This window comes from Rutidosis leptorrhynchoides, chromosome 11 (assembly GCF_046630445.1).
Source record: "Rutidosis leptorrhynchoides isolate AG116_Rl617_1_P2 chromosome 11, CSIRO_AGI_Rlap_v1, whole genome shotgun sequence".
Classification (NCBI taxonomy): domain Eukaryota; kingdom Viridiplantae; phylum Streptophyta; class Magnoliopsida; order Asterales; family Asteraceae; genus Rutidosis; species Rutidosis leptorrhynchoides.
In genome coordinates this window covers 188,992,561-189,018,383 of record NC_092343.1, presented here as the reverse complement: position 1 = coordinate 189,018,383, position 25,823 = coordinate 188,992,561, and positions in this window count along the sequence as shown.

Here is a 25,823-nt window from a genome sequence, read left to right as displayed (position 1 = left end):
ATAAGTTTAGTGTGAATTTTTAAATTTCATTAATATGAATTTTTAATTTTATGCATTTTAAATTTAAGTTTGGTGTGAATTTAAAAACAAAAATTTACTTTATTTTGTTAAGTTAAAAATTTGATTTTTAAAATTCGTCGTGAGTTGAAACTAGGTCGTTGAACCGAAATTGCTCTACCCAAGGGAGGGACGAGAACTTTTATTATCATTATTTTTAATCTTATTGAATTAAAGTATGCCAAAAACATTTAAAAAAACCCAAAAATCTTTACTTTTAAAACCGCGCTTAAAAATTGACAAATTTTAAAATTTTGTCGAGGGACGGACTAGGACAACGATCCGAAACGCCCTCATCCTAAAAAGAAGGAAAATTTTAATTTTATTAATTTATGTTTTAGAAGTTATAAGGTTTTTATAAAAAAAAAAAAAAAGAGCAAATTTCACTGTACCCGGACCCCCATGCGATCGCATGGGGTTTACACTCCAACCTCATGCGATCGCATGAGGCTGGATTTCAGGCCAGATTGATAAAAAGAACAGCTCGTTGTTCTGTCCACAAAACACACATACATATACGAACACACACTCAAATCCTCTCTAAAATTCACCATTTTTCACCGTAATTCGTCAAATTTTTTGCTCTAATCATGAAATTGTTCAGAAGTTTATCAAGAAAGGTAAAAATTACACCCCTAAACTCTTAAATTCTCTAGTTTTTGTTATAATTACTAATATTTTACCTAATGCAATTTTGTTAATTTCTAGTGTAATTAGTGATAAATTGTTAGTATTTTATGCATGTATAACCTAGATTGATGCTATTTAACATGATTTAAAGCCAAAAACTTCAAAATTTTTAGAAATCTAGGGTTTGTGTTCTTGAGCAATTTGGGGCTTTTTGATATAAACAGGTTATGGCCGATTTTTGTCATGAATTATTGCTAAATTGAGTAGTGTAACATGTTTAGGTAGCTAAATGATCCAAACATTGATCCTAAACATGATTTTTGAAGATTAAAGTGGACTTTTTAGGTGCAAAATTCATGAACATGATTAATTTGATATAATTGCCATTTGAGACTTGTTTAATTGTTAGTAATGACTATTTTGACATGTTATTTGAGTTAAATGCTTATGAACTTTCTCTACATTTTCATATGTGCTTATTTGAAAAAGTGTAGAATTGTAAAAATTGTGAAAATGTGTATAAGTTTAAGTTGATTTAACATGTTATTGTGGTTAATTTAAGTTGTTATTTTGCTAACACTAATGCATATTTGGATGCACAAATTTTGTGTTTAATGTGTTTTGCAAAGAGCCGATACTGGAGGTTCAAGATCATCATCATCTAGACAACCTGCTCCAGCTCCAGAACCAGAACCAGAAATGCAATATGAACCCGAACAAGTACCACAACAGGAACCACAACAACAGCCTGATCAACATGTACCTTATTATGATCCGCTACAGTTTGTTAATGAATTCATAGTATTTCCGATGAATCCACCTGTAGAATACCCAACGATTCCTGAACACACGTTGCATCCTAATCATAGATTCGATAGACGATGGAGAGATTACCCGGCATATCAAAGTAATAAATTTAAATTGGTAACAAAAGAGGTAGAGGTGCCGAGGGTAATTGATTGGAATCCTTTGGAAACGGTCTATCTAGCTGACCGTGTTAGACAGCATTTGATTCAAAGGTATGGCAGTTCTTCTTTTACAGATTGGGAACATCTTTTCACCATTCGTAGACCTGTATATAAGGAATGGTGTGTTGAGCTGATGAGTACTATAGTGTTAAATGTAGATGTAGATAGGTTAGATGATAGAAGTTTTCTTAGATTTATCCTTGGCGGTAGGATGTACAGAATGTCCATGATGGACATGGCCAGGGCATTACAGATTTACACTCCTAGTGAATTGCTACTACCCGATTGTATGAATTTGATTTATCGTGGTGAAAGGGTAGATAGGAATTTTGACACGAACGCCGTTTGGAGGCGTATGTCAAACTATAATGTTTTTACACTGGGAGGAAAACACTCCTACTTACATATTAACAAAGCCGAGCTTCGTGTAATTCATAGATTTTTGGCTAACTCGATTACACAGAGAGGTCACAATAAGGAGAAAATGACCTTACATGATTTATTTTACCTAAAGTGTATTCGAGACCCGAGAAGCTTTGTTAATATCCCTTACTGTGTTGGTTTTTATTTATCTAAAATGGTAGAAGGAATGCAGGACGGGAGTATAATAGGAGGAGGTATTTTTGTTACTCTCATTGGAGAGTATTTAGGTGTTGATAGGAACCAAGGGGGTCCATTACAGGTTTGTAGAGAACAGAATGAGACCATAGGATTGCGGGTTTATGCAGGTGCTAAGGTATTAAAGAGTAGACGCAACCAGGCAGTTCCCTATGAAGGTAATCATCCTCAGGTAGAGAGAGGCTCAGATGAGGAAATGGAGGAAGCGGAAGACATTAGGGATATCTTTCGAGATGCTATTCTTGACGTCCACATTCGTATAGATGAGAAAGTAATGACGAACGCGGCCAGACATAGTATGTATGAGCAGTGGAACTCCGAGCGAGTATACGAGGATTATAGGCGATGCCAACACGATAGCTGGTTAGTTCATCAGCACCAAATCATGAGCCAGCTATCATATCAGGTACCAAATAATTACGTGCCTACTCGACTTGCTCATTTTCCGCTACACAACCCCGACATCCGACCACCCTTTAACCGGTATGACTATAACCAAGCCTATCAGAACACCTATAACCAACAATGGAACCCACCTGACGAGATGAACTGGAACCCCTATCCAGACTGATTTGGTTCCATTGGTTATTTTTATGATTTTTATATTTTTATCTTTTTACTTATTCATGTTTAAACTTATGTTATTGGATATATTTGTGTAATTTTTATCATTTTTATTAATATTGTGTACTAATATTTCCCATTTAGGATTTGAAAGTTTGAAAGTGGGATTTTAAGTCCCATTTCAAATTGCCATGCATGTTTATATTTGTATTGTATGTATATTGTCGATTGTACAAAACAGGGTAAAACAGCGCATTTTCAAAGACTGGCATTAAGTTCAGCAAAAGCTAGTACTTTTGACGACAAAACGAAAAACAAATGTGATGTAACAACAAGACGGAATGAACAAATGATGTGCACCATTTATCATTCAGCAAACAAACGCCAATATGTTTGGAAACTTTGGTAAAATTTAATTATTTTTCTACGCTAATCACCCTCAATAATTTAAATTGTTACTGATTTCTTGCAAATGAGCGCATTGCAAGATCTTAAGTGTGGGAAGGGGTTAAATTCTTTCGGATTTTTAAAATTTTTAACTTATACACTTGGTTACCATTAAAAATACTAGTAACGCAGTAGTTGTATTAGAATCTAGTGCTCTCTGATAATAAAGAACAGCCCTAGTCTTATATACTGACTACCCAATTCTAGTAAAATTTTTTAAAATTTTCAATTAAATGAATTCAAAATCATGTTTATACATATTTATGAACGATAAAACTAGGTGTTAACACCGAAATTATTGTTACCTTGGAAAGGACATAAATTGAGAAACAAACCAAAATGTTAGAATTCATTTAAAATGGAATAGAGGACAATAAAAAGGCAAATAAAAGAAAATAAAAGCCAAGTGTGGGAAAAATTTATCAAGATATTTTAAACATATATCACATATTTCTGTAACAAATAATTGAAGATACTTTTGCTTTGCACTAAACTAAAAAGTTTTACCCGATTTACTGTAAGAAATATGGATCTACACGATGAATCAATTCCATCATTGAAAGGAAGTAAAGTCTTCCGAAAAAGACACGCGCTTCTTGATTTAGGTCATGAAGTTGTCGTCCAGACCAGCTGTAGGTTGACGAAAAATCTAGAAAAGTCATCTCCAAAATCAGCAGGAAATCCACGGACCTCAGCATCAAACAGGGTCGCCAAGTGGTCAGACTTATCCTAACCATGAGAGGATCTGTCTCGTAAAATGGGGAGGACGCCGTGCAAATTAGCTTGATAAGACTAATGAATCAGACCCCAGAAAGGATAATCTCCTTTAAAGATCAAAAATCAGCTTTTAAGCCTGATATTACTCAATCCTAGAGATTGACCTTAAAGATTGAGAATTACAAACTCATAGAATTCGATGATATCTAAACTCGAGCTTGAACGAGAAAATATTTTGATCAAAATTGCAAACCGATTTGTTTCCTGAAAACCCATTTTCAATGGGTTCATTACCATTGAACGTAAAATCCTAGGAATTCACCTGGAATTCATTAGGTCACCTGAACCAAATCGGGTGTCAACCGTAAGAACGGTGGTTGCATAGCATGGTTAAAGACAGGACCTTGTGCCAGACCGAAGAAAAATTATAAGGGTGAGCTTTACTATTGCTCCTACCAAGGATAGTAATTGCATCCGACACGTTATAGACCAAAAACTTAATCGCATGTCAGGGGACATTGCCTTAACAGTTGCTTGTTCAACGCTTTCCTTTACAACCGGACGGTAGTTTATCGAAAGGTAATATACGGAGCAAGTATACTGGACGTGTTGCTTTCCCAATACAAGGTTAGCAAGTGGGTGACACAAAACCTTAAGTTTTGAGCTAAAACTTTCAAATATGAAACCCACCAAACCCACAAAAAGAATTTGCAAACACCGGTGAAGGGTTATCCCGGAAAACTTATCTAGGGTAAAAGCTAGATTTAATTTTCAAAAGATCAAATGTATTCATAAAGATCCAATTTCCTTAATCGATCTAAACTTTTATAGTCATGTGGGACTGTAAACCACATCGTTACTACCATTGTTTATACCGCCGTATAGAAATCACTGATGTACAAAGTGTGAAGAATAAAGAAGTGATTCTAGTATATTTCAAGACTATATTGCTTGAGGACAAGCAACGCTCAAGTGTGGGAATATTTGATAATGCTAAAAATGAACATATATTTCATAGCATTATCCCTCAAGAAAGACAAGCTTTTAGTTGCAATTGTTCTATTTACAAGTGATATTCGTTTAAATAATAAAAGATGAAGACAAAAGATAGATTCGACGAATTGAAGACGCAAAAGACCAAAAAGCTCAAAAGTACAAAATACAATCAAAGTGGTTCCAATTAGTGATAAGAAACGTCTCAAAATTACAAGAGTACAAGAAGCAAAACGCAAAGTACAAGATATTAAATTATACGCAAGGACGTTTGAAAATCCGGAACCGGGACCAGAGTCAACTCTCAACGCTCGACGCAATGGACTAAAAATTACAAGTCAACTATGCACATGAATATAATATAATATATAATTAATTCTTAAAATTAATATATATATTATATTATATTATAAAAACCGTCGGCAGAAAAACAAAGACATGTGAGCCTCTCCAGCTGGCCATCCGATCGCATGGCCTAGAGGAGCAAAGCTCATGCGATCGCATGAGCCCCTGTAGCAGCTGACATGCCTATAAAAATCACGTTTTTGGTGAACATCAAACACATCTTTTTCTTCTTCCTTCATACGTAAACATATATATATATATTTATATATATATATATATATATATATATATATATATATATATATATATATATATATATATTATAATTTTAATTTTAATTCTAATAATAAGGGTATGTTAGCGAATGTTGTAAGGGTGTAAGTCGAAATTTTGTCCATGTAACGCTACGCTATTTTTAATCATTGTAAGTTATTTTCAACCTTTTTAATTTAATGTCTCGTAGCTAAGTTATTATTATGCTTATTTAATACCGAAGTAATCATGATGTTGGGCTAAAAATATTAAAATTGGGTAATTGGGCTTTGTACCATAATTGGGGTTTGGACAAAAGAACGACACTTGTGGAAATTAGACTATGGGCTATTAATGGGCTTTATATTTGTTTAACTAAATGATAGTTTGTTAATTTTAATATAAAGATTTACAATTGGACGTCCCTATAAATAACCATATACACTCGATCGGACACGATGGGCGGGGTATTTATATGTACGAATAATCGTTCATTTAACCGGACACGGGAATGGATTAATAGTCTAGGGAATTATTAAAACAGGGGTGAAATTATGTACAAGGACACTTGGCATAATTGATAACAAAGTATTAAAACCTTGGGTTACAAGCAGTCGATAACCTGGTGTAATTATTAAACAAAGTATTAAAACCTTGTTACAGTTTAAGTCCCCAATTAGTTGGAATATTTGACTTCGGGTATAAGGATCATTTGACGAGGACACTCGCACTTTATATTTATGACTGATGGACTGTTATGGACAAAAACCAGACGGACATATTAAATAATCCAGGACAAAGGACAATTAACCCATGGGAATAAACTAAAATCAACTCGTCAAACATCATGATTATGGAAGTTTAAATAAGCATAATTCCTTTATTTTCATATTTAATTGCACTTCTAATTATCGCACTTTTATTTATTGTCATTGTATTTAATTGCACTTTTAATTATTGTACTTTTTAATTATCGCAAGATTATTTTATCGCACTTTTATTTATCGCAATTTCATTATTGTTATTTACTTTACGCTTTAAATTATGTCTTTTATTTATTTAATATTTTACATTAGGTTTTAACTGCGACTAATAGTTTTAAAATCGACAAACCGGTCATTAAACGGTAAAAACTCCCTTTTTATAATAATAATATTACTTATATATATTTGTATTTTTATAAATTAAAACTAATATAGCGTTAAGCTTGTTTAAGTGTATCCCTGTGGAACGAACCGGACTTACTAAAAACTACACTACTGTACGATTAGGTACACTGCTTATAAGTGTTGTAGCAAGGTTTAGGTATATCCATTCTATAAATAAATAAATATCTTGTGTAAAATTGTGTCGTATTTAATAGTTTTTCCTAGTAAAATATAAGCTATTTCATATACACCTCGCAAAATATCAAGTATTCCATGGTATCTATGGTGTGTATGACGTTGATGTTCGAGGTACAGATTGTGATATTGAGGTGTGGAATGCGGATGTTGTTGTTGATGGTGGTAATGGTACTATTGGTGTTGATGCTGGTGGTGCGGTTGGTGGTTGTGGGGCTTGTGATGCTTGTAAGTTCTGCATTATATTCTCCAAATCCAATACTCGAGTGCGAAGCTCGTTAACTTCTTCTATTACACCGGGATGATTGTTGGTTCGGACGAGTGGATAAATAAGGTCTAGAATTTGAGAGAGTATATAATCATGACGAGATACTCTAGAGATGAGAGAGAAAATGGTATTACGAACAGGTTCGCCGGTAAGTGCTTCAGGTTCTTTGCCAAGAGGGAAATGTGGTGGATGGAAGGGTTCGCCTTCTTCTTGTCTCTAATAATTAAGTAAGCTACGAACCCATCACCAATTCATCCAGAATAGATGATGGCTGATTGGTTGATCCATTCTGTTTACACTGTCTTCGGAGTTCAGGTGAATATCCATATCGGAATAGCTGTCGGGGTTTAAGGAATTTGAACTAGATACGGGATCCATCTTGTATAATTAGAAAGATTATTTTTGATATGAAATAGATTATAGAATTTAGATTGGTACTCTTCAATACATAATTTACATATGTATATATAATACCAAAATCCCGTAAATTACGGAGAAATTTTCGGAAGATGTCAGGAAAAGTTTACAGTAACAGATATGCTAAGATATGAATTTTTTCAGTACACTATCTATGCAGTAAATGCAGTAAGACGTGTCTAGACTTAAGAATGATAAGCAGGTAATTTCTGACAAGAAATGATAAGCAAAACTCGGTAAAAACACATACGGTCATAGTCCAGACTCACCAATGCATCCTAACAATTACCAGTTAAACACACTAATGCAAATTCTGGTTCCCTATGACCTCAAGCTCTGATACCAACTGTGATGACCCGTCCAAATCCATTTGGATGAATACATCATTCATCGATTTCATAGTGAGGTTTTGACCTCTATATGATACGTTTTGTAAACATTGCATTCTTTTGAAAAGGCACACCATAAATGAATATATATAAATCCAAGGTTTTCGACGTCTGATGGTTTCTATGTATAGACAATTACTGTATATAATAGTTTACAATACTACATCCGTTGATAATGCATTCAAAATAAGATACATGGTGATGATTTTGTGAATGCAAAGTTTTCTTGAATAAAGCATGTATGACTCCATGGACATAGCTTGTATAACATATAAGCAAACAGCAGAAGACTTCTAGAAACCTGAGAATAAACATGCTTAAAAGTGTCAACACAAAGGTTGGTGAGTTCATAGTTTTAATATTGCGCGTAATCTGTATATAAAGGTGAATCACAAGTTTTCAGTTGTTTCATCCAGAAATATTTATCAAAATATTCTACGAAATTGAGCACCCTGGTAACTAAACTTAATGTATATATAATTTATACCCTTTGTATAATCATCTTAATAATACACGCAAACCAACGTGTACGCTTCTCAAATAGCATACGTCCGTTAAAAGGCTAGTGCTCTAGCTCGGACGGGGATATCAAGCCCTATGGATCCATATACTACTACTCGCACCCACCAGTTCTTATAACTAGCAGTTACTAGTTAATAAAGCTAAGGGATTTTCGGTTTAAACTCAGTGTAGAATTTAGTATGTACTTGTATCCATTGCGTTTAAAATAAATTGTATGTATTCTCAGCCCAAAAATATAGATTGCAAAAGCAATTAAAAAGGGAGTAAATGAAACTCACTTTAGCAGCACATAAGGTCATTTGCTTCTATAAATCGACGTCTCGTTATTTACCAATATATATTATAATAATACTATTTTAAATCCAAAACGTTTTACGACTAAGTTAATATTATATTTTTGTATATATATATATATATATATATATATATATATATATATATATATATATATATATATATATATATATATATATTCTAATCCAATTATAATGGTTCGTGAATCGTCAAGGTTTGGTCAAGGTTAAATGAATGTATGAGTACAGTGTACACTTCTTGAGATTCAACTTAACAAACTTTGCTTATCGTGTCGGAATAATATAAACATAAAGTTTAAATTTGGTCAGAAATTTCCGGGTTGTTACATCTCATAACACCAACACACACACATACGCGATTTATTCCCAAAAAATCACCTTAAATCTTCAATTTTTCACCAAAATTCACGAAATTTGTTACTACAATCCGCTAGAATCATGCGTTGGTTCAGGTTAGGGAACAAAAAGGTAGAAATTTCATCCCCAAATTCTTAAATTTCCAAATTTTAGTGATAATTTAAATTAATTTCAATAATCTTAGTTTGATGATTTATAGCTTAGTTACAGTTAAATTGTTAGTATATTATACTTGTATAACCTAGATTGATGCTATTTAACATGATTTGAAGCCCTAAACTACAAAAATTTTAGAAATCTAGGTTTGTGTTCTTGAGTAATTTGGAGCTTTGTGATATAAACAGGTTATGGCCGATTTTTGCTATGAATTATTGCTAAATTAAGTAATGTAACATGTTTAGGTTGCTAAATGATCAAAAATTTGATCCTAAACATGATTTTTGAACATCAAAGTGGACTTTGTAAGTCTAAAATTCATGAACTTGATTATTTTGATATAATTGCCATTTGAAACTTGTTTAATTGCTAGTAATGGTTATTTTAACATGTTATTTGAGATGAATGCTTATGAACATTGTATACATTTTCATATATGCTTATTTGAAAAATTGTAGAATTAATAAAAATATGAAAATATGTATAAGTTTAATATGAATTAAACATGTTATTGTAATTGTTTTAATTTGTTATTTTGCTAACACAAATGCATATTTGGATGCACAAATTTTGTGTTTAATGTGTTTTGCAGAGAAATACAGATACTGACGGTGCATCATCGTCTAGACAAGCTGATCCAGAGCCACAGCCAGAGATGCCACCTGAGCCACAACAAGATCAACAACATCATAATCAACACCTACCATATTATGAACCGGAACCACAATTTTTTACTACCTACATACAATTTCCGTCTCACCAGTTAATAGTACACTCAAGAGTTCATGATCATGAATTACATCCCAATCTTAGATTCGAGCAAAACCGGGCAGATTACCCGACGTATCAACGTAACAAATTTAAGCTTTGCACCAAAAATGTGGAAGTACCAAGGGTAATAGATTGGAGACCTTTGGAAGAAGTCAACCTAGCTAACTCAGTTAGGCTGTTACTAATCCAAAGGTATGGGAACTCTTCTTTTCATGACTGGGAATGTTTGTTTACCATTCGTAGGCCTGTATATAAGGAATGGTGTGTTGAATTAATGAGTACTATAGCATTTAATAAGGATGTAGATAGGATAGACGATAGGACTTTTCTTAGATTTTTAATTAGAGGTAGGATGTACAGGATGTCCATGCTGGACATGGCTAGGGCTTTACAGATTTACACCCCCGCTGAATTATTATCACCTGATTGTACATCTTTAATTTATGAAGGTGAGAGGGTAGATAGAAATTTTGACGTTAATGCCATATGGAGGCGAATGTCAAAATTTAATATGTTTAGGCGGGGTGGAAAACACTCCTATTTGAATATTGACCGGGCAGAGCTTCGCGTAATTCATAGATTTTTAGCGAACTCGATTACACAATGAGGTAGAAACAAGGAAAAAATGACCCTAAATGATTTATTCTACCTCAAGTGCATTCGAGACCCTGGAGGCTTTGTTAACATCCCAGACTGTGTTGGTTATTATCTGTCCAAAATGGTGAAAGGTATACAGGAGGGGGAAATAATAGGAGGAGGCATTTTTGTTACTCTCATTGGAGAGTATTTAGGTGTAGATAGGGAACAAGGGGGTCCAATGATCGTGGTTCAGGAACAAGCCGAGAGTATAGGATTGCAGGTTTATCAAGGTGCAATGGTACTAACTCGGAGTCACAATAGGCCAATACCGTATCGTGGCACCCACCCACATGTAGAGAGGGGTTCGGATGAGGAGATGAAGGAAGCAGATGACATTAGGGATGTCATTAGAGATAGTTATAATGATGTCTTCCAGCGTATAGATGAGGTGGAAATGAGTAACGAGGCTAGGCATCATCAGTATGAGCAGTGGAGAGCCACAGATGAGTATGAGCAATCCAGGTGACGCCAACACGATAGCTGGCAAGTTAATCAGCACCAGATCATGAGCCTGTTATCATATCAGGTACCACATAACTACATCCCGACTCGGCCTGCTTATTATCCACCACATCAGCCCGACATGCGACCGCCCTTTAACCTGTACGAACCCAACCAAGCCAATCAAGACACCTATCACCAACCATGGAACCCGAGCGATGACATGAACTGGAATCCATATCCAGATTGGTACAGTTCCAATGGTGATTTCTCATCTTTTTATCATTTTTTATCTATTTATGTTTAAACATATAATATTTTGATATTTTTATGTAATTTTTAACATTTTTATTATTTTGTTACTAATATTTCATATTTATAATTTAGTGGGATATTAAATCCCATTTCAAATTACCATGCATGTTTATATTTGTATTGTATGTATATTGTCAATTGTACACAACAGAATAAAACAGCGAACTTTCAAAGACTGGCATTAAGTTCAGCAAAAACAATTAATTTTGATGACAAGACGAAAAATAAATGTGATATAACAACTGAAGTAATGAACAAATGATGTGCACCATTTATCATTCAAACAAAGAACAATATATTTAGAAACTTTGGTACATCTTAATCATCTTTTTACGCTAATCACCCTCAATAATTAAAATTGGTACTGATTTCTTGCAAATGAGGGCATTGCAAGATCTTAAGTGTGGGAAGGGATTAAATTCTTTCGGGTTTTAAACATTTGACTTATACACTTGGTTTAATAGCCACCGTTAAATTTTACTAATAAAGCAGTAGTTGTATTAGAATCTAGTGCTCTCTGATAATAAAGAACAGCCCTAGTCTTATATACTGACTACCCACTTCTAGTAAAAAATTTTAAAAAAATTTCAAATAAATGAACTCAAAATCATGTTTATACATATTTATGAACGATAAAACTAGGTGTTAACACCGAAATTATTGTTACTTCGGAAAGGACATAAATTGAGAAACAACCCAAAACGCTTGAATTCATTTAAAATGGAATAGAAGAGAATAAAAAGGCAAAGAAAGAAAAATAAAAGCCAAGTGTGGGAAAATTTTACCAAGTTATTTAAATCACATATCACATAATTTTTGTACAAATAATTGAAGGTACTTTTGTTTTGGACGATTTTAATCAGTTTTACCCGATTTCTTATAATATATTTGAAAGAAATGTGCCACTTGATTTAAAAGGAAGTAAAGTCTTCCGGAAAAAGAAATGAAGGAAGTAAAGTCTTCCGAAAAAGACACGCGCTTCTTGATTTAGGTCAGGAAGTTGTCGTCCAGACCAGCTGTAGGTTGACTAAAAATCTAGAAAAGTCATCTCTAAAATCAGCTGGAAATCCACGGACCTCAGCATCAAACAGGGTCGCCAAGTGTTCAGACTTATCCTAATCATGAGAGGATCTGTCTCGTAAAGTGGGGAGGGCGTCGTGCAAATTAGCTTGATAAGACTAATGAACCAGACCCCCAGAAAGGATAATCTCCTTAAAAGATTAAAAATCAGCATTTAAGCCTGATATTACTCAATCCTTGAGATTGACCTTAAAGATTGAGAATTACAAACTCATGGAATTCAATGATATCTAAACTCGAGCTTGAACGAGAAAATATTTTGATCAAATTAAAACCGATTTGTTTTATGAAAACCTATTTTCAATGCATTCATTACCATTGAACGTAAAATCCTAGGAATTCACCTGGAATTCATTAGGTCACCTGAATCAAATCAGGTGTCAACCATAAGAACGGTGGTTGCATAGCATGGTCGAAGACAGGACCTTATGCCAGACCGAAAAATTATAGGGTGATCTTTGCTATTGCTCTTACAAAGGATAGTAATTGCATCCGACACGTTGTGGACCATAATCAAAAGCATGTCATTAGACATTGCCTTAACAGTTGCTTGTTCAACACTTTCCTTGACAACCGGACGGTAGTTTACCGAAAGGTAATATACGGAGCAAGTAAACTGGACGTGTGCTTTCCTAATACAAGGTTAGCAAGTGGGTGACACAAAACTGCAAGTTTTGAGCTAAAATTTTAAAATCTAAAACCCACAAAACCCACAAAAATATTTTGCAAACACAGGTGAAGGGTTATTCTGGAAAACTTATCTAGGGTAAAAGCTAGATTAAAATTTCAAAAGATCAAATGTTTTCATAAAGATCCAATTTCCTAAAGGATCTAAATTTTTATAGTCATGTGGGACTGTAAACCACAACGTTACTATCATTGTTCATACCGTCGTATCCAAATCACTGGTGTACAAAGTGTGAAGAATAAAGAAGTGATTCTAGTAAAGTTATATTCAAGTTCTATATTGCTTGAGGACAAGCAACGCTCAAGTGTGGGAATATTTGATAATGCTAAAAACGAACATATATTTCATAGCATTATCCTTCAAGAAAGACAAGCTTTTAGTTGCAATTGTTCTATTTACAAGTGATATTCGTTTAAATAATAAAAGGTGAAGACAAAAGACATATTCGACGATTTGAAGACGCAAACGACCAAAATGCTAAAAAGTACAAAGTACAATCCGAGTGGTTCAAATTATTGATGAGAAACGTCTAAAAATTACAAGAGTACAAGCCGCGAAACGCAAAGTACAAGATATTAAATTGTACGAAAGGACGTTCGAAAATCCGGAACCGGGACATAAACCGAGCATCAACGTTCAAGTCAACGGAGCTAAAATTACAAGTCAACATTGCACAAGAATATAATATAATATATATATATAATTATATATAATTATATATATTATATTATATATATTAATTTAATCAACAGCCCACGTTTTTAAAAGTCAAAAATATCTGATCCAGCTGGCCATGCGATCGCATGGCCTAGAAGAGTTAATCTCATGCGATCGCATGAGCCCAACAGTTGGGTCAGGTCCTATAAATTGCAATGTTTGGTCGACGAATTATACACCTTCATCAACTATCTCTCACTCTCTCAATATATTTATATTTATATTTTAATTATAATTTTAATATTAAGTTAATAATAATAATAATAATAAGGTTATAGTAGCGAATGTTTTAAGTTTGTAAGTCGAAATTCTGTCCGTGTAACACTATGCGATAAATAATCATTGTAAGTTATGTTCAACCTTTGTAAATTAATGTCTCGTTGCTAAGTTATTATTATGCTTATTTAAGCCAAAGTAATCGTGATGTTGGACTAAATATTAAAGACTGGGTTATTGGGCTTTGGACCATAATTGGGGTTTGGACAAAAGACCGACACTTGTGGAAATTGGACTATGGGCTATTAATGGGCTTTATATTAATTAAATGATATCTCGTTGATTTAATATAGAGATTTATAATTTGACGTATTTATATATAACCACATATGCTTGACTGGGTACGGTGGGTGGGATATTTATAAACATTAATAATTATTCATTTGACCGGACACGGGGATGGATTAATAGTCAATGGACTCATTAAAACAGGGGTGGATTACATTCAAGGGTAATTGGTGTAATTGTTAACAAAGTATTAAAACCTTGGATTACACGCAGTCGATAACCTGGTGTATTCATTAAACAAAGTATTAAGACCTTTTTACAGTTTAAGTCCCCAATTAGTTGGAATATTTGACTTAGGGTATAAGGTTAATTTGGCGAAGACTCTCGTACTTTATAATTATGATCGATGGACTATTATGGACAAAACCAGATGGACATATCAAATAATCCAGGACAAAGGACAATTAACCCTTGGTAATAAATTAAAATCAACACATCAAACATCATGATTACGGAAGTTTAAATAAGCATAATTCCTTTATTTTATATCTCATCGCACTTTTATTTATCGTCATTTTATTTATCGTACTTTAAATTATCGCACTTTTATTTTTACGCTTTACTTGTATTTTTAATTATCGCATTTTTATTTATCGTCATTTACTTTACGCTTTAAATTAAGTTATATTTATTTTTAATATTTTGCATTAGGACTTAAAATCGACAAACGGTCATTAAACGGTAAAACCCCAGCTTTTATAATAATAATAATAATACTTATATCTATATATTTATATACAAATATAGTTAATAAAAATATAGCGTTAAACTCAGTTGTATCCCTGTGGAATGAACCGGACTTACTAAAAACTACACTACTCTACGATTAGGTATACTGCCTATAAGTGGTGTAGCAAGGTTTAGGTATATCCATTCAACAAATAAATAAATAACTTGTGTAAAATTGTATCGTATTTAATAGTATTTTGTAGTAATATATAATCTATTTCGTACTACCCCTAGCACACATCAGTCTTTCTAATTCTACGTCTCCATGCAGAAAAGCGTGTATTACATTAAATTGTCCACTCTATCGTGATCTGAATTTAAATTTCTTGAATCGAGAATTGAAGAGTAGAACTTTATCTCCAGGAGCAAACTTTGTTGGTATCAGTTTCGCATCATGCGTCAGCTTCGTTTATTCCTTGTAGATATACGATTTTTCATATGCTTAGTCTTTTAATTCAGCGAGTTCATTCATCTGCATCTTCCGATGCCTAGCAGTTACTGAATGATCGAGGTTACAGGTTTTCAGTGCCCATAGAGCTTTGTATTGAAGTTCTAGAAGAAGGTGTTAGGCTTTTCCATAGATCATGTGGTAGGGTGTAGTTCCTAGAGGATTCTTGTAAGCAATCCGGAATACCCACAGAGCATCATCTAGTTTCTCAGCCCATTTATTCCCATGATGACCGAGGGTTCGTTCTAGAATTCTTTTGAGTGCTCTGTTAGTGACTTCTGCCTGTCCGTTGGTCTGCGGATGTGATATGACCAAAACGGACAGTTTTATTTGTGCGGTGTCGTTAGGTCGCAACAAATCAGAATTAGTCACTAAGAGGGGGTACTGTTTTAAATTTATATTTAGCGAGGCCTAAATCGTACTACTCCTTATTATGAGTAAGGGAAGTATGACCTAGGGTCGTATTTTTAAGACATCAGTAGAATCGAACCTATATTTAAAGCCTAAGATAATTATAAAGAGGACTAGTGGTTACCTAATTTCTGGGTTTTTCTAGTTTATAAGACAGATAAAGTAAATGCAATAAAATTCGTAATTCAGATAAGGTTAAAGCAAGTGCATACTATGATTTCATCAGTTATTCTGTCGGGATTATGGAATGCTGGCTCATGAATAGGTAGGGACCTTATATTCATTACATTGGTCCTAAATGCCCCTGTCGTAAGACATGTCACTGGGTAATGCGATAGGCTTGAAGATTTTGAATAGACAGCAACGTCCTTACCCCAGACGCCCTTGCAGTCTGACTACAGGCATACACATTCAGACGGCTCATCCAATTGAGCGACTCGGTTGGGTGACGTATTAACATTCCACAAAGGTCTAAACTTTCTTAAGCATAATAGAATATAGGGTTTACCAAATCCGAGAGACGTGATGTGTTTCAATGCTTTCATTTATGATTGGGTTTAAAAGGTAGTTAGGCCCTTAAAAGAGTTCAACCATAAAGAACACATTGGCCAAGTCAAGTGACTTCCATGAATACGTTCGGTTATCCTAACGGTCCAATCCTTTATGTGTTTAAACAAACAATTCCTTAATTAACCAAGAATCCCTCAAGCGGGGTGCAATGCTTGAGACCGCGTTATGGTGCAGTGTACTAATCAGCACTGACCGGGTTCCATGGCCTTACTTAGCAGAGGTACAGCTTACAACAACCATTGTACTTCAGCATGCACGTACGAAGTTTATATGCTTGGTGACTAAACTAGCATGGTCTGGGACCGACAATGTACTAAGGGTCTAGTTAGATGTTTCACTACGAAAGAGTCCTCAGTCGAAATCCAAATCTTGATACACTTACTACAACCTGTGTGCCTCAGTCGATCTTACGTTGTATCCGATAGACTTCTCTTACCAATGGGTGACACAAATAGTGTACTCTGAATCGGGGTTCGCGACTTCCCAATAACGGAGCCGATAACTACGTTCTATTAGTTGGAAAAGTGATTGAGTTTAAAGCATAATCGAAAAGCATCTTGACAACATACGCAAACCATAATATTATTTCAGTATTATAACTGATTACATCATTGCATACACTAAAGATAACTACTCGCTAATCATGGCAACAACATCACAAAACATAATGATAGAAGACATTATATAAAGGTAAATTATAGAAGTACCGGTAGATTAAACGAGTTCTGAATACAAAAGTGACAACTTAAAACTCCAGACCGCTCCTAATACAATCTTCGGCGTTCTTCTCCGGGTACTAGATTTCCTGCACGGAGTCGAAGACCTTGAAAGTATGACTAACATTATACAAGAGAGAGAAAGAAGTGAATTAAAGTGTGTGTTGGAATGAATGACAAAGACCCTTTAAATAAGCTTGATTTTTTCCTGCAAACGGCTGGTAGGCCGTTTGGCAGATCGTTTACAGGGGCCGTTTGCCAGAACAGCCCGTTTACCATGCCCATTTGATTTGGGCATATGGCAGGCCATTTTCCATACTGGCAGGCTGTTTGGCTTGCTAATTCGCTAGATCGTAACTTGATTTCTTGTCTTTCACCGTTTTCGCTCTAGAATCTTCGTTTTAGCTCCGATTCTCTTGATTCTTTTTGCACCATCTTCGTAATTACTTGATCTACAAAATTAATTGAGAAAGCGATTATTTTGGCAACAAATTTTGGAACTTTATTGATTTGGGATTTAATATCGGGGGTAAAAACGTGACTTTTTGGCTGATATCACCTAGGATAATGATTGATAATGCTTAAATTATAGGTGCCTAGACTTAGACTTTATTGTATGTGCATTAAATGCGGGACTTATAGGATACAGTTCGGACTGGATATTGTTTTATGCCTTAGCATAGGTGAACTAACTATGTTGTAAGTATATCGTATTTATGTTTGCTATCGTCGAGCAAGATAGTCATTGTACTAACGAGTTGATGCAACATGTTCGTGTAACAATGACTACCTACCATCGTTACGGGTTCAAATCGTGTCGTTCATGTACGTTTCATTGTTTAACCTATTTCATTTCTTAGAATGAAGACAAGGAATGGGCACGATAATGGAGGCCAAAGTGATGAAAATGACCTCACGACCAAAGTGGAGGCCATCTTGGAAAGCCATTCTGAGGCTTTTCTCAAGAAGGTCAATAAAGTCTTTCAAGAGTCGGTTGATGAACAAATAACCGACCTTATAAAGGAACAATTGGGTGTTATTATTCAAGCCGAGTTTGAGAAGAAGTTTCCTAAACATCAAGGTGTGAATGTGGAGGGTGATATGGGGGATGTTGGAGGGAGATACATTGTTTACAAGAACTTCATGATTCCCAAACCTCCTACGTTTGATGGTGACAGAGATTCGCTCAAAAGCACTCGTTGGATTTCTGATATTGAGGGGGCTTTCTGCACTTGTGAATGCCCTCTTAATAAGAAAAAGATGTACAAGAGTAGTATGTTAAGGGGAGATGCAAAGCTATGGTGGGATGAAAGGATTCAAGTTTTTGGTGAAGAGAAATGTATGAGTCTAACTTGGGAAGAGTTCAAGGAGAAATTCTTTGAAGAGTACCGAACTCAAGCCTATCTTTCTGGCTAAGGGACGAGTTACGTAATTTATGGCAAGGTTCAACGGATTTGAACACTCTGAAGTCCACCTTCTTGTCAAACATCCAATTTTGCCTGGAATATGTCGGTAATGATCATATGTTCATGGAAGACTTTTATCGAACCTTAAATGATAACATGCAGAAGAAGATTAACACGGGGTCGGTGGATTTGTTTGCAAAGTTGTTTGATGTGGCGAGGGGTTTGGAGTCACATGTCCCGAAAAGAAATGATTTCACTTTTAGCAAAAGGAAGTCTGAAGCTACAAGCCATACTAACAAGAAGAGCAAGAGTACAACCGAAAACGTCGGTAGTGTGAAGAAAAGTGCTTCCGAAGGTCATGCATTCATGTGTTATAATAGTAGGCAAATGGGTCATATGGCTCGTGATTGCCTGAACCTATCTTTTAACAAGATCACCTATTTTAATTATCGAAAGGAAGGGCACCGAAAGTCAGAATGTCCCTATTTGTATGGGGATCAAACCAAGAAGCTTGAGAATGCGGCGGGTGCAGCTAGGAGGCGTAATTATTTGATGACTTGTGAGGAGGCAAGAAGTCCAATGAAGTTGTTTAACTTTCGTGGTTAACTCTAATCCTGCGAAGGTGCTATTTGATAGTGGTGCTAATTTGTCATTTGTGTCTCCAAAGTTTGTGTATAAGCTTGATAGACCGCTAGCTAAGTTAAATCATCCAGCAGAAGTTGGAATAGCGGATAGTAAAACCGTGCTAAGGGTTGATGTGTGTAAAAATTGTGATATTGTGTTTGGTACCGAAAGCTTTAAGATTGATCTTATCCCGATGACTTTGGGTGAGATCAATGTTGTCGTTGACATGGATTGGCTTGATCATTATAGATCCGATATTGTATGCCATGAGAAGTTTGTTCGGGTAAAGACCCCAAGTGGGGGGGGGGGGGGGGAGTTAATTATTCATGGTGAAAAAAAGAGAAGGCTCGTGCCATTATGCACTTATGTACGGGAACGTCGGCTCCTTTGTGGCTGTGGTATGGCTTTTCTTGCACACGTAGTTAATAATCGGGAAGAGTCTTCGTCCATTCATAGTATTTCGGTTGTTAACGAGTTTGAGGATGTGTTTTCGGATGAGTTACCAGGTGTTTCATCGGAAAGACAAGTTGAATTTCAAATTGAGTTGGTTCCGGAGGCTACTCCTATTACTTAGACGCCTAATCGTTTAGCACCAATAGAAATGCAAGAATTGTTAAATCAAATCCAAGAGTTGCTAGAAAAGGATTTTATCTGACCGAGTGCTTCGCCATCGGGTGCTCCAGTTTTGTTCGTGAAGAAGAAAGAAGGTAGTATGTGGATGTGCATTGATTACCGAGAGTTGAACAAAGTGACGATCAAAAATCATTATCCATTGCCTAGGATTGACGATTTGTTTGACCAACTCCACGGCACTTGTAATTTTTCCAAGATTGATTTGTGGTCCGGATATCACCAAATGCGGGTCCGTGATGCGGATATTGAGAAGACAGCCTTTTGAACACATTACGTGCATTTCGAATTTGTAGTAATGCTCATTGGTCTTACGAATGCACCAGCGACATTCATGAATCTTATGAACCGGGTGTTCCAACCTATGTTCCAACCTAAGAGTATGAAGGAACCTGAACATCATCTACGTGAAGTGTTGAAGACGTTACGAAAGGAGAAGTTGTATGCTAAATTCTCTAAGTGTGAATTTTGGCTAAGGGAAACGCAATTCATTGGCCACATTGTGACCAAAGAACGTATTCAAGTGGACCCGTTGAAGATAGAGGCCGTAACGAGTTGGGAGCAACCGACTACACCAACGGAAATCCGAAGCTTTCTCGGATTAGCCGGTTACTATTGTCGGTTTATTCAAGAATTCTCTAAAATAGCTTCCACGTTAACCAAATTGACGAGGAAGAGTGTAAGGTTTAATTGGGAAAATGAGCAAGAAATTGCTTTCCAATTGTTGAAGGTAAAATTGTGTCAAGCTCCGGTGTTGGTGTTACCATAAGGAATTGAAGATATGACAGTTTATTGTGATGCCTCAATCAATGGGCTCAGGTGTGTTCTAATGCAACGGGGTAAAGTCATCGCTTATGCCTCTAGAAAATTAAAGGAACAAGAAAAGAGATACCCGACTCACAATCTTGAATTGGCTGCGGTGGCTCATGCTTTGAAAATTTGGTGCCATTATTTATATGGTGTCAAGTGTACGATTTATTCGAATCACAAGAGTTTGAAACATCTCTTTGACCAACGAGAATTGAACAACCGTCAACGTCGGTGGATCAATTTGCTGAAAGATTATGACTGTGAGATACTTTACCATCTGGGTAAGGCAAATGTTGTTGTGGATTCGTTGAGTTGAAATAGTCAATATCCTGCAATACAAGTGGAATCATTACGCATTACTATTACTAACTATTTCCTTGTAAATCTTGGTGAGACTCAAATTGAAGCTTTCGTCAATAACAAGCATGAAGAGTGGATTAAGGGGCAAACAGAGTCTATTAAGTTAGGTCCGCACGGGTTGTTGTCCTTTCAAAGTCGAGTGTGGGTGCCTAAAATGGGTAATTATCGACAAGTGCTAATTGATGAAGCCCATAAGTCAAATTATTCCATTCATCCGGGTGCGACAAAGATGTACCTTGATTTAAAGAAAGAGTATTGGTGGCCCGAGATGAAGCGTTATGTGGTTAAGTACGTTGAACAATGTGTTACGTGTATACAAGTTAAAGCCGAGAACCAGAAGCCGTATGGTATGTTGCAACTACTAGAAATCCCGAAGTGGAAGTGGGAGGAAATTACCATGGATTTTATTACAACGTTAGCAAATACGGCGAGAACCCAATTCGATATAAATTAGGAAATAGTTTATAGATTGACGAAAAGTGCATTGTTTCTTCCCATCTAGGAGGCGATATTGTAGGAGGTACTATCGAAGTTATTTATCAAGGAGGCGATATCTACACATAGGGTTCCTATATCTATTGTTTCGGATTGTGATACTCTTTTTACATCTCGATTTTGGAATAAGTTTCATGAAGATATGGGTACGAATTTGAAAACGAGCCCGACATATCATCCTCAAACGGACGGTCAAACCGAACGTACGAATCAAACATTGGAGGACATGTTACGGGCGTGTGTTATTAATTTGGTGGTAGTTGGGATGAGCACTTACCTTTGGTGGAATTCTCGTACAACAATAGTTATCATACTAATATCGGGATGCCGCCGTATGAGATGCTCTATGGTCGAAGATGCCGAACCTCGATTTTTTGGGGTGAGGTGGGTCAAAAAGAAGTTGAGAGTACCGATTTGGTATTAGAGATGAATTGTAAGATTGAAATGATTCGGGATCGACTTAAAGCGGTGCTTGATAGACAAAATTCTTATACGGATAAGCGTAGACAGCCGATTGAGTTTCAAGAAGGCGACATGGTGATTCTCAAGGATTCTACCATGGAAGGGCATGATACATTTTCGTAACGGGGAAAGTTATCCCCTCAGTTTGTTGGACCTTTCAAAATTTTGGCTCGCTTTGGTGAAGTTGCTTACAAATTAGAGTTTCCCGAAGAACTTGCGGGGATTCATAACATATTTCATGTTTCCTATCTCTATATATGTCTTACGGATCATCTCCATAAATGTATTATGGATGACTCGACGTGGGTGCCATTGGATGAAATCATTTTGAACAACAAATTGGAGTATGTTGAGGAACCAAATTGCGATCCTAGATGAAAAGGTAAAGATGTTGCAGAATAAGGAGGTGAGAACTTATAAGGTTTAATGGCGACATCGTAAGGGTTCAGAGTTTACGTGGGAACCTAAAGAATATGTGTTGGTGTATCTTCCTGCTTGTCATGCGGCTTGGATCGCGAGGGCGCGATCCGGGTCAAATGAGGGAGAGTTGTAACACGCTGATCCAAAAACACCCTATAGCACGTGGCATGCAGCCTTCTGCGCAGCGCGCAGAATTAGCTGACAGCTAGGGGTCGTTATTTTAGTGTTTTAAAGGGGGTACAATGGTATTATCCTTATCTCATTTTACACACACACACACACACACACACACACACACACACACACATATATATATATATATATATATATATATATATATATATATATATATATATATATATATATATATATATATATATATATATATATATATATATATTACTCCGTAAATATTAAGGAATATATTAGAACAAATGGTGCTGAGATAAGTGTGCAAGATTTTATCCATTTAATAGAATAATCAACATCTACATTCTAAATATTATATCTGTTTTTGATTGTGTATTTAATATTAATTTTTAAATTAATATAATGACATGTAATATATATATATGTTTTATACAAGAGTTATTATATAATGATAACTTAAAAAAAATATAACTTAGACTTTAGTAACGTGTTTTCATTATACACGTTCAATGAAATTTTTTTAATGGACTCATATTTTATCTAAATATTACGTAGTATATAATTTATATATAACTAAATAGACATTAATGATGAGAAATAAAAAAAATGTAGACGTTAAGTTATCAACACCACCCAAAACTATTTTTATAATTTTTCAATATCAAGGGCTCTTAAACTCAAAAGAATAATTGTTTGAAAGATTAATTAATTTTTCACGCTTATTTTACACAATCGTGCAACGCACGATCTCTAACATTTTATTTACTTTCGTTATTTAAATATTTGAATGATATAACCTGTTACAGTATTTGCACGGCTTTTTACACATCCGTGCAATGTGGAGGCTCTAAAACCCAGTATATATATATATATATATATATATATATAATAAACCTTTTGCATGCTGCTGAAGTGTCATTCTGAGATTAAATTTGCTGACTAGGATAATGACATGTAACTAAGAGATTAATTCTTATTAATTTCTAACTAATTACATACAACTGACATGCGTCCAATTGATAGAGAAAATAAACACGCGCGCTGGTTGTTCTCTTTAACCATTTTATAGGGTTTTCATTAACCAACACTTCAGATCTTCCTCTACCAAATTTCTATTTCCAATACGATACAATTTCTAAAATAATCAAACGAAAAATGGTAACCTGTAATTAATCCGTAAGATTCATCATCATCTTCATCGACATAAAGATCTCTTATTTGTCGTCGACATAAAGATCTCTAGTATCATCATTAGTTGAGATCAACAGACCATTGTAGTAATGATTCGACTTTTTCGGAACGAATATGAAGGCGCTGTAACATCCCGCCTTTTTTCCGTTATACTATTTTAAACTCTGTTATATGTTTATAACATCTCCCGTTATTACGCGTTTTAAATTATCTTGTTTAGGTAATTTTACGCACCCGCAAACCGAACTCGAGGGACTAGTTTCGCTAAAATGCCAAAGAGGTGACTAGCTTTTGACTAGTCAAACTCACCTCCCCATTTCTTTTCCTTTTCTTTTCCATTTTCTCTAATTACTTTCAAAGTTTCCTTCAAATCTTCAAACAAGAATTCATAATCTAAAACAAATCGATCAAGCTTCAACCAAAACAAATTGTATATTTGGAATCCTTGCAACTTCCTCTTCGATTCCATACCGATTTCATTACACTTGGGTAACTTTCTAAAATCACTAGATTTTATGTTCTTGATGTTTTTAACTTATAAAGTTGTTAATTAGTGTCTATGGCTCAAGTCTAACATGAATATATGATTTATATGTTCGATTTTGTTATTTGAAGTAACTAGTATGAACATAAACTTTGGTGTGTTTGATTTGGTGATTTGGTTGTTTGAATGATGTTAAATGTTATAAATGCATGTATTAAATGTGTTCCTAGTATCACTAGCTTCAATTTGATGTGTAGGTTGCTTGAGAAAACTCCATAAACTTGATTAGTAATTTTGGTGAATTTGGGTTAGGGTTTGATAAGCTTGAAATGAATATTTGATGCATTGAATGCCATGAATTATTGTTAGTAAGTAGTTAGTTGTATTGTATTCTCGATTACCCACAAAACGGCGTGTTGTATGTATGCATTAAATGCCCAAATCATAAATGTGCACTTATCAAATTTGAGTATTAAATGTGTGCATTGATTGATCTTTCTATTTGAAAAGTCGGGTATTGCAATTAATGTTTTCGGTTGGTGAAATGTGCTTAGTTGTCTTCCTTGTGAAAAGAGCTTTCCAACGACATAAGGTACGAGTCATAAGTGTTTACGGTTTGTGTTTTGTGTTTGTTCGAAGTTCGGAAAAAGACTTGAACATTTGAGACTGACCAGGTACCAGCACCCGTTATATGCCGCGGCGCGACAGCCTTGGGTCGCGGCGCGACATATAACGTGTCCAGTTTCTGACCTCCATGGTCAAAATATGGAAAATGTTTGGCACGCTATGGACCTCCGATTCACATGAGACTTGTTCTAACATGCTTATATATGAATAAAAACTTCAGAAAAATAGTTCGGGACCCGACCCGAACGTGTTGACTTTTTCGTTGACTTTGACCGACCAAAGTTTGACTTTTTGTCAAACTTAACCAAATGATTATGCAATCTTTCTAACTTGTTTCTATACTTGTATCTTGCATGAAACTTGACAATTTGATTCGCATGCTACATAATCAAGTCATAACGAGCCATAGGACTAATTGAACATCTTTGACCTATCGTGTTTACCGTTATTAATACGACCTATTTGTTTAGGCCAAGACTAGCATTATCCTTTGCACACGTCACTTGTCGAAGTACTTATTTACTCTTGCGCTCAAGGTGAGATCATAGTCCCACTTTTACTCTTTTTGAACTTATATTTGGGATGAGAAAACATAAACGTTTCTTTTTAACTAAGTGAACACAAGTACATGAAAACAAACATTCTACATACGAGTTTAGAACGAAAGCCTCAATTCGATTATCATTAGTTACACTTGCAGGGTGTAAGTGTAGGCGTG